An 11,263-nucleotide genomic window follows, 5' to 3' on the forward strand; every position below is an offset into this window, starting at 1 on the left:
TTAAAAAAAAAAAAAAAAAAAAAAAAACACTTACTAATCTAGCTGTCCTTCCAAGCCTATCTTAGGTAAAAGAGAGCTCACTATAAATCACATATCCTTCTTAGCTCTCTAATTCGGTATGCATTGGGATGTACTAACCTCTATTTTAAGTTTTAGAAGTTTGTCTTACATGCATCTTCAATGGAACACGCTTCTTCGTCAACTGTGTGAGTGGCGAGGATATCCTAACAAAGTCTTATACAAATCGTTGGTAGTATCCCGCTAATCCTAGAAAACTTCACACCTTCGTAACTGTGGTCAGATGATCCAACTTAGTGACTGCTTCAATCTTGGTGGGGTCTACCGAGATTCCATCTTTCGACACCACGTATTCTAAAAACGAGACTTGTCGTAGCCAAAATTTGCACTTGGAGAATTTGGTGTACAACTTGTTCTCTCTCAAAATGGTTAAGGCTTTTCGAAGGTGCTGTTGGTATTCCTGATAGTCTTTGAGTACAGTAGAATGTCGTCTATGAACACGATAACAAACATGTCTAGACACTCCTTTAATACTCTATTCATTAACTCCATGAATACTGTTGGGGTGTTAGTGAGACCAAACAACATCACTGCAAACTCATAATGACCGTACCTTATTCTGAATGCTATTTTCGACACATCCCCTTCTTTAATCTTAATCTGGCGATACCCTGATCGAAGATCTATCTTGGAAAATACTGCCACTTCTCTAAGCTGGACGAACAGCATTGAAGATCTATGTGAAGTCATTGTCATTTTGTATTTGCCTAGTGACATTTGAGTTAGGTGTAGAGTCATGTGAAGTCATTGTTATTTTGTATTTGACTAGAGGGAATTGGGAGGAAATTTGTTAAGAGAGACTTTGTTGTGAGAGTGAGATATTCACTTGGAAACACTTTGATTATTAAGATTGGCTACCACTCGTGGATGTAGGGGAATTTCTTCTCTCCGAATCTCGTAAATCTTTGTATCTCTTTGTTTAAGTAATGTTTGTGGGTATGTGAGTGCGATTGATCTTGCTTTTACTTTCGCTACAACAATTGGGTATCATAATATTTTCGTTGTGGCATTCTGCTACAACAATTGGGTATCAAAACATTTTGGTTGTGACATTCCGCTACCACAAGTGGTATCAAAGAAATGAAAGTTGTGGCTTTACGACACATAACAAGTGGTATCAGAGTATTGGAGGTTGTGGCATTACGACGTACCAAGTTGTGGTAATTGGGATATTTTGAAATACATCATCGACCAACATGCTCACACTCACCATCAAGCATCGAAGATAAGTTTCTCATTGCAAGCTTGATTATTTGTTCTTGGAAATCATATTTTTCAAGTTTTGCGATAAACTCCCTTCATTCAGATATTGTTGGCTTTAGTTGCTAAATTGAACTTTCAGCTTGCACAACTTGGTATGAAAAATTATTTTCTTGTATGCAGATTTGGAAGAATAAATATATATAACATAACCAGTTGGTTTTCGGGTAGTTGGACAACAACATTTGATATGTAGATTGAAGAAATCTTTGTATGATGTGAGGTATGTCCCTCACTAAGATTTCTTAAATTGATTTCCTTGGTGTTTTGGATGAAAATGGTTATCGTATCACTTTCGAAAGAGGGAATTTGATAGTTACTCGTGAAAGTTGCAACATTGCTTGGATCTGATCCACATTGGACGAAAGAAGTAGCATGTTGATTTGGTGGCAGCAAAACCGTTTATGTGCTTGAGAATCTTCTGACAAGGTGTAAATTGCTGTAATTGTCATGAAGATAAATTGTCATAATTCTCATTTGTTTCGGTTATTAAATCTCATTTAGTTCATAACCATTTTTATCAATATTCTCATTTATTTTGTTCACGTATAAAAATTAGTATTGCTATGTCTATATAAAGGCTTGTCTAGCTTTGTGCCGAGTCTATGTGAAGTCATTGTCATTTTGTATTTTCCTAGTGACATTTGGGTCAGGTGTGTAGTCACGTGAAGTCATTGTTATTTTGTATTTGCCAGTAACTTTGTAAGAGAGACTTTGTAGTGTGAGGGTGAGATATTCGCTTGTAAACACTTGTGGATGTAAGGAAATTTCTTCTCTCCGAATCACATAAATCTTTGTGTCTTTTTATTTAATTTCTGTTTGTAGGTGTGTGTGCGATCAATCTTACTTCCGCTTTCGTTACAACAATTAGGTATCATAACATTTTGGTTGTGACATTCCGCTACAACAATTGGGTATCAAAGCATTTTGGTTGTGACATTCCGCTACAACAAGTGGTATCAAATCATTGAAGGTTGTAGCTTTACGGCGCAACACGCTCAAATCCAAGCCATAATGCTATGATTATAATAGGAATGGTGGAATACAACAAACTTATTTATAGCGGATTTTATATTAACAACCATGTGGATAAGAAAGATTTCGTGGTAGACTTTCTTTCTTATTGGTGTTTGGGACAACTAGGTTTTAAATTAAGTTAGGCAGACTAAGATTATTAATTAACAATCCCATGAATTATTTGTGTCAATGGATTAGTTTGATCTAAGACTTGAGATAATATGTATAATCCGAAAAAAGATTCAAACGTAGTTGTAAATGGAGTTGAAGTTACCAAATTTCGATGAGTCGGTATCAATTTATGTCTAATTGCTCCACATATAATTCCTCAAACCATATTTTCTAAACGAACTAGAGCCAATTTGTATTGATTTTGTAAGAGATTCACGATAGAACGAATCCGTTTATTTTTCAAATGATTCATATCGTCAAGTGTACTCAAGTTCACGTCACCAACTTCAATAACATTCACTATTTCACGTTCGGTGACGGTCAACAATTTCAATATTCAATATTGAAGTTGGAATCCCATCTTCCTTTTTTCCCTCTCCCTAAAAGTGTTAAATGTTGATTTATTAATCTAATTTTTTAATTTTTTTTTCTTGTGAACTATCTATGAGTGTTGTTTATAGATATTTCTATCAAAAATTTTATAAACTTGAGAATTTAATATTTTTGTTGACATCAAAATTTTGTCGATATTTTAATATTTTGTCAACGTCAATGTTTTAAACGTGGATGTTAAATAACTTTGAAATTATAAAATGGGTTGAAAAAAAAATATTATAAAAATTTATTACCGCTTTAAATTGAAAGAAAAAAAAAACTTGCTAATACAACTGTCCTAACTAGCCTCGATAATACTTAGGTAAAAACTGTTCTCATACGTAAAGTTCATAATACTAATTACACGTGTCATGATTGAAAAAATGTGTAAAACATTTTGTCTATGATAATTTACCCTTTTCTTTTCTATATCCTTTATAGTGTGATATGTAGGTGTGTTACGTAGGGAGCTTTAAACACAATTAGCTTTTCTTATCGTATCTGTAACGCTTCTAATTGTTCTTACGTAAATTAGTGGCGTTACTACATGTAACGACTATAGATTTCTGCTAGCTTAAAGTCGCTGCCGTATACATCACGTGACTTCTTATATGAAAATAATCATTCAAAATGTCTTAGTAAAATCAATATCATGAACATAGGTGTTTAATAAAAAGTTTTTATAACAATACAAAAGAAATGTAATAAAAAGTTTTTATAACAATACAAAAGAAATGTTAAAATAGACCGTAAATAAAAAAGTAAAAACAGTAAAGCCCTATAAGAACCTAATATCTATGAAATTAAATATAACTATCATATGCAAGTATCATGGTTTTTTAATTGTGATGTTGTCATTAACCGTACGTGGCGTCTTGCCTTTACTTGAAATATGAAAGTAGTACGTGACTTCAATTCACATCATTATCATATTATATAACTATACATGACACGTGCAAGGGCCACTTGGCACGTGTCGTCATACATAAGACAAGTCTTCCGATTGAGCCTATAATAAGGTCACTTATTAGGATGGCCAAAGTCGACGTTCTCCATAAACTTGAATTCACTTGTTTTCTTCCCTCAAGTTTGTTTCCAGTATCGTTAAGGTGTTTCGTCCTATTATACCATTCACCTAATTTCTTTAGTAATTCTAATTTACTAACTTAATACAATTTGATTTGGGAAATTAGACATTATACGGACCTTAATTGCCTTAGTAATGTTAAATTCAACTTGGGGAGGGTCCAATGGGGAGGGTCCAATGCATAGGAAACGATGTCCAAATGCCAAAGTGAGTTGAATAACTTGATTTTTAGCTATCGAGCTACCATAGGAGTCAAGTTGCGGTGATGGAGCCGACCAAGCCGAGGAGTCACCATGCATCACTCGCGTGTAGGGCTGGAGCACGAAGGTCGTCAGAGTTAGGTCGAGTCTAGTTCCCGAGATTGTGCGAGTTATTTATTGTCTGTGTGGAGGGGCTGAGGATATCAGGCCTAGCGTCAGGTGGCTCATGACCTTGCAATTGGGCTTAAGTGGGCGCGATGGGTTCTCTGCCCCTGCGGGGATGGAGCGACAGAAGTTTTGAGAATTCAAGAGATTTGAATTATGGGTTTTGGTTTGTATGTGCTGGGTCTAATAGAAGGTTAGACTGCAGGTGGATATTCGACCTGGGTCCGAATGGATCGTCTTCTTTGCCCGTGATTTTCGATTCAGTTTCTCTCTGTTATCTTTGACTGAGAGATTCGACTGGTGAGGAAATTTTGACGAAGAAAAATTGCGGAAGGAATTGTTGGGAGAAGAAAAATAGAAAAGTGCTGAATAAAGTAACAAAAAGAGGATCGGCTGACATTCGCTACCATACTGCAATCGTCCCTCCAGAGATGCTAACGTCTCTTTCCACCAAGCGCACCGCGCAATCGGCTTAGGAGGGGACTAAATCCCGCCAGGTTGGTGTACAGCGAGTGCGGGAGTCCAACATCGAACAGCTGTGAAAGAAGCCCTCAGAGATCTGCTTTAAGGATGGAAAATCCGTCGATGATTTTTCAATGTGGATCACGGGGCTCGCCAACAGCATCACCACTCTCGATGGGAGCATCAACGAGACAGAAATCGTGAAGAGGATGCTGCAGGTCGCCTCCAATCACCTCGAGAAAGTTGCGATTTTAATCGAGACATTACTTGACGTGAACGACCTAATGGTGGAAGAGGTAATCGGAAGACTGTGTAATGTCGAGCAGCGGAAGAAGAATGTCGCTTCAGCTGTCGATAAGCAGGGTCGTCTACTCCTCACTGAGGAGGAATGACTTGCACGCCCGAAGCTCCGCGACAAATCCGACAAGAGCAACGGGTCCTCCAGCGACAAAGGCGGTAAGAAGTCATGGAAATCTTGCAACTCAGAAGCTCCGCGACAACTCCAGAGAGAGCAACCGGCCCTCCAGTGGCAAAGGCGGTAAGAAGTCATGGAAATCTTAGGGGCGCACGTGTGGAAAAGATAAGGATCAAAAGAAGGAGTCGACTGATGGCGAGCCAATCCAATGCTCGAACTACCGGAAGAAAGGCCACTTGAGCAAGAATTGCTAGAGCAAGCTCAGGAACAAGAAGAAGGCCCATGTGACCCAATCCGAGGAGGAAGAGCAGGCTCTTTTCATGGTGTGCGCATCGGTTTTATCCGACGTCCCCAATTCTAATTCAAAATCTACGGAAGTAACCGACAACGTAACTGCTCCAGTGAGGATTGTCGGTGAGGGGTCAATAGATCATGAGGAAGAGCTCCAGTTGGGCGTGACAAAGGGAACTGGCTGGGGAGTCAATTCAACTGAAGGAGGAGCAGGTGTTCACTTAGATCGGCGAGAGGGGGGAGAAGCACGAGCACCAGCAATGGGTCCTCGTCACTGGGGCAGCAAATCATATGACGGGGGCCAATCTGCAATCTCCAAGCTCGACTCGGGGATTCATGGGAAGGTAAAAACTCAGTGACGGCTCCGTCGTTGAGATCGAAGGGCACGGCACCTTCCTGTCTGTCGGCAAGGGAGGCGAGCACCTCAAGCTAACCGATGTCTACTTCATCCCGAGGCTCAAGGCTAACCTTGTGAGTCTGGGTCAACTCGATGAGGTCGGCTACCACATTTTCATCAAGTACGGGCTACTCAAGATCGACAGCTGCTCACGTAAGTTCGGCGCACGACAAACCGCCTCTACATCCTGGAGTTGGAGATAGAGCAACCAGTTAGCCTCTCAGCCAGGATCGAAAAAGTAGCTTGGAGGTGGCACGGAAGGTACGGGAACCTGAACTTTCCTACTCTACAAAACTACACAAGGAGGAGATGGTACACGGTTTTCCAGCAATCGAAGGAGTCAACAGGCTGTGGACGGGTCTCTCATCGGTAAGTAGAGGCGCAAACCCTTTCCGTCTTAGATGTCCTACCGCGCCGGTGAGCTATTGAAGCTCATGCACGAAGGTATTTGCGGGCCCATCAAGCCAACAACCCCATACGAGAAGACCCTCTTTCTCTTGTTGGTCGATGACAAATGCCGTTTCATGTGGCTGGTCCTACTACAAGAGAAGAGTGAGGCAGCAGAGACGATTAAGCGTGTAACGACCCTAAATTTCTACATATCTAGAGTCACCACTAACGTCTCATGCTCATCTCTAATGCAGAATATAAATCTAAGACTGCTCATCTTTATTAGCAGAAAAATTTTAAGCTTCAAAATACATTCAAACATTAGAAAACACTGTCAGTCTTATGTGTTTCAAACTTCATGCTCGAGTTCAAAAAGATAAAAACAATTACAAATTAAATAATTTAAATGAATGAAATGCAAACGCCCTATCCTAACCAAGACTAGGAATTTTAAATATGCAACTATCCTATGCACGCGCCACAGTCTCTGATCACGATGCTACCGTCAATCGTACATGGGAGCTTTGCCTTTAGCTGAAAAATAATATGGCACACGGCCTAAAATACTCAGTAAGTGACCCCACTATAGGGGCCATGCTAATGCAAACACATGCAATCATGAATTAGGGACCTATCTCTAATCATCTTAGGAGTGGCCTCTATTTTCGGACAAATTGGATGTGTAGTACTTCCCTACACACGACTCACACGTGCGAGTGTGAATCCCAAGGCGCTCGCACACCCCCTGGACCCTCTGGTCAAAGTAATCTGTAGCGACGTCCGGAGGTCAAAGGAACCCCATAGTGTCATGCGCCTCATGAACACCCTCATCTGTGTGCATTCTCACTTGTGTGCGTCTGCACTCATCATCTCTAGAGGGAAGTAGCCCTATGCTTATGAACATACAATATGCATGAGGTCCCTCTAAATTCATCATATTGTCTCTTCTGACACAACCCTCTAGTCTCATCTCTTTGTTACTCTAGGTAACACATGCTCGTGGATATTTATATTAATATCATTTTCACGCTCTTAGGGTTGTATCCTATGTCGATCTAATGACGTGATGCAATATGGCACTCATCATCATATAGCATGCTCAATATGGAAAACAACATCATATTAAGGTAAACGTCATGCAATCATCATGCTCATCATATTGCCACAAAGTGCATCAAACATATCAAGTACTTCATTCGCAAAATATATATATACTGCACATATCATCAAGTATCGTAGCCCACACATTATCATAACTCATATACCGCATCGTACGACATAGTTCATACATCATCATAACTCATACAATTTTTAGTCTATCCTATAGTAAGACCACTTACTTGGTTGGCCTTGGCCGAAGTACTCCCTACATAGCTAAACGTAAGCTCTCGTTTCGTGAGAGCTGCTTCCTACGTTGTCGGGGTTTGTTTCCTATCACACCGTTCACCATTTTATGTTAGTCTTTCACAATTAATTTACCTATAATTCAAATAATGTGAAATAAGGCTCTAAAACGGCCTCGAATTCCTTAATTGGGACCGAGAACAGATTCGAGAGGGTCGAAACGGTGGAAACCGAGCTAAAAATAGGTGAGTCGAGTCGAACAGCCGCTGGGAGCCGCCGAAGCGTCATCGGAGGGAGCCCGAGCCGTTTGCGCCGAGCCGAGCTGAGGGACCGCCTACGCCGCTGTGTGACATATGGCAGCAGCAGAGAGAGCCATGTCGTGCGGTAGCGTCGGGTCTAAACGCGGGTCGCAGTCCAGTTCGGGTCGTGGGCTGTAGAAGGCTACTGGGCCAGGACTAATCGTTGGGCCTCGGCTTACTGGGCTGGGCCGCAAGTGTTTGGGTTGCAGGTCGGCTCAATTGGACCATGGGTCTGGTCTCGGGTTAATTCAACTGAACCGTAGCTTCTGGGCTAGTTTGAGGTTTGGGCCGCTGTAGTTGGGCTGGGCCGAAGGTAGAGGCCGAGGGAAAGAATGGGCTGGCTCTCTTGGGTTTTGGGTTCGGGTTGACCCGGATCCGTGGATCTCGTCTTCCTTACCCGACTTCGATAGATTTTCTGGCGAGTTTTCTCTCTCCTTCCAGCGGCGTTTCCGTTGCCGACTTCGATCCTCTTTCTTCCTTTTCCTCTTTATTTGTCGCCCTTATTTCTTTTCTGGGAGTTTTTCAACCTAAAAGTTCCTAAAACCATAGATCTAAGAACGATTAGGAAAACCCAATTTTTCGACCTCGGTTACCGACGACGGGGCTTACGAAAAAAGCACAAAATGCACCTTGAGTTATTGTTCTTTCATTAGGGATTCTTCTCGTGGTGGTAATTGATCGTTTGGTGTCGGTTTTTGGGTGGTTTGGGGGATCGTCGGAGAAACTGGAAACTCACCGACGTTTATCCGAAATCTCTCAATCTCGTATTTTCTTTCTTTTCTCCCTTTGTAGGTATTCTGGAAGGTGCTGGGAGTCATGGGCTGAAGGCTGGGCATGGTGTGGCCGTCGTTTCGCGTGGGGTCCGCGGAACTCGGTGGTCGCTGGAAAACTCATGAGCTTTCCGGTGACTGAGTTTTTTTTTATCGTTTTCTTTTTCTTTTTTTTCTTTCCTGGATCGTTACAAAGCGCATTCAAGCGCGAGCGAAGGCCAAATGCGAGAAGAAGATGCGAGTGCTACGCATGGATCGAACCGGAGAATTCTCCTCGGATGATCGTAGAAGTGTACGTCGACGACCTCATAATCACTGGAGACGACATGGAAGTTCTTGGGAGATTCAAGAGGGAGATGTCAAAGAACTTCAAGGTGAGCGATCTCGGTGTGCTCAGCTACTAGCTCGACATCGAAGTGCAATAGAGTACTGCCGACATCACCATCTATCAAGCTGCGTACGCAAAGAAGTTACTGGACATAGCTGGGCTAGCGAACAGTAACCCTACAAGGATGTCAATGGAGGCCCGACTCTAGCTAAGGAAGGTCGGCACTATGACAGCAATCGACCCCACCAATTACCACAGCATTGTCAGAAGCCTGCGCTATCTGGTAAACACACTCTTACCTTCCGTTGGATTCTTGAGTAAGTTTATGGAAGGACCTAGGGAGGAGCATAGTGGCTGTCAAGCACATCCTGCACTATGTGCCCGGAACCAAAGGTTGGGGTGTGAGATACTGCACAGGGAGAGGAAAGAAGAAACTTAAGCTGGTCACTTACAATGATAGTGACATGGCCAGTGACGTTGATGATCGTAAGAGCACCAGCGAGATGATTTACTTCTTCTAAGAGGGGGCGATCTGCTGGCAATCAACTAAACAAAATGTAGTTGCTTTGTCTTCTTACGAAGCAGAATACATCGTCGCTTCGACGGCGGCAACACAGGGGGTCTGCCTTGCGCGACTGATGGAAGAACTTATCGGAAGAGAAAGCGATCCACCTGCTATACGTGGAAAACAAAGCTACGATCTCCCTGATCAAAAATCCAGTTTTGCGACCGAAGCAAGCACATAGAAATTAGATCGGGAGCTCATTAAAATTGATTTCATCCGAACAGAGGAACAGATTGGAGATATCTTCACCATCTCTGGCGCAGGTGAAATTGGAAGAACTACTCTCGAAGAGAGTTCAAACAATAAGCTAGATATATACAATAGTATTTAGGAAGAGATTGTTAGATTATTTTTAGGTTAAGAATTCATATTTTATTGTTAAAGCTACAATGGCAGAGTGTAAATATTTTATTGTTAACGCTACCATGGCTAGTGTAAGGGGTTTAATTGAGTAGCCACTTTTTTCCATTTTTAGGATACAATGGTTATTTAAATATTCAAATGGGAGGAGAATAAAATCATCTGATCTTCAGCTCATAATCTGAAATATTGTCCCTCTCTTTGTTTTTCGGTTATTTTTCTTCCAACATTTTCTTTCGGCTTTTTTCCTAGTTCCTCACATCAGTCAAAGATAACAGTCGTCTTCTTTGCATGATTCCACGTGATTTCTGATTCAGAGTTCTAACAGCTTTCCTCGGTCATTCTTCCTTTCCAATCTCGAATGTCGTCAATCTCCCTTCACTTCTCATTTACACCCGAGGTGACAAATGTGTTTGTGTGGCTTGAAATAGAGAAGCACAGTGTTCGTTTATTCGAAAATAACTCCCCTTTGCCAACGACGAGGTTACGTTGAAGACCACGACAGAAAGGCATCGTTAGACTTACCGTGGTATATTTCGAGTTGTCAGTCGTCACTTGTGCAGCGTGCGTTGTTTGTTACAGTGTTGGATCTAACCTCTCTATTTCATCGACATCATGCTCCAAGGGGGGACTTCTTTCGCCATTTCCTCTTGCTCTCTGTGTCTCATGTTCTCTTTTTTTGTAGGAGAGTTCTAAGGAGTGGCTACTGCGTGGGGTTTCTTGTAGAGATCGTCAGTTGTTCTAATTAGCGAGATCTCCGGTGCCTCAACAGAAATCTTACATTTTTCGACGATTGTGTAAATTTTTTTCATTGTGTAAATTTTTTTCGTAACCTTTACACCTCATGCATGCTTTAAATGCTCATTTACACATTCAATTCAAAACAAGAAATTTGAAACATCGTAGTCTTTTAACATGAAATATAAAGAAATCACCTATCAACTATTAAATGAAAAAATGAAAAACAATGCATACTACTGCCCTATTTGACTCCCGTGACCTTTCTAGCATTCACTGTCATCCATGCAGGGGCGCTTTACCTTTACACCCATGCATTGGGGTCCTCCACTCTCCTGGTTGTGCCCTCCTTTATTCCTCGACCTGGTCGCGGGTGTGTCGTTGTAGGTGGACAGGGCTGAAGCCCGCGTTGGCTGTAGGTGCCTGGGTTGGATTGAGGCCGGTTGGGTCCGACCTGACTTCTACTTCTGTTTTCTCTCTTCTCTTGGCGCCGTTCCGATGTCATTTTTTGATCAAAGCTGACAACTCCCTCTTCATTTCAGTTGGTTTAC

The sequence above is a fragment of the Cucurbita maxima genome, unplaced genomic scaffold (genome assembly GCF_002738345.1).
Source record: "Cucurbita maxima cultivar Rimu unplaced genomic scaffold, Cmax_1.0 Cma_Scf00028, whole genome shotgun sequence".
Taxonomy (NCBI): domain Eukaryota; kingdom Viridiplantae; phylum Streptophyta; class Magnoliopsida; order Cucurbitales; family Cucurbitaceae; genus Cucurbita; species Cucurbita maxima.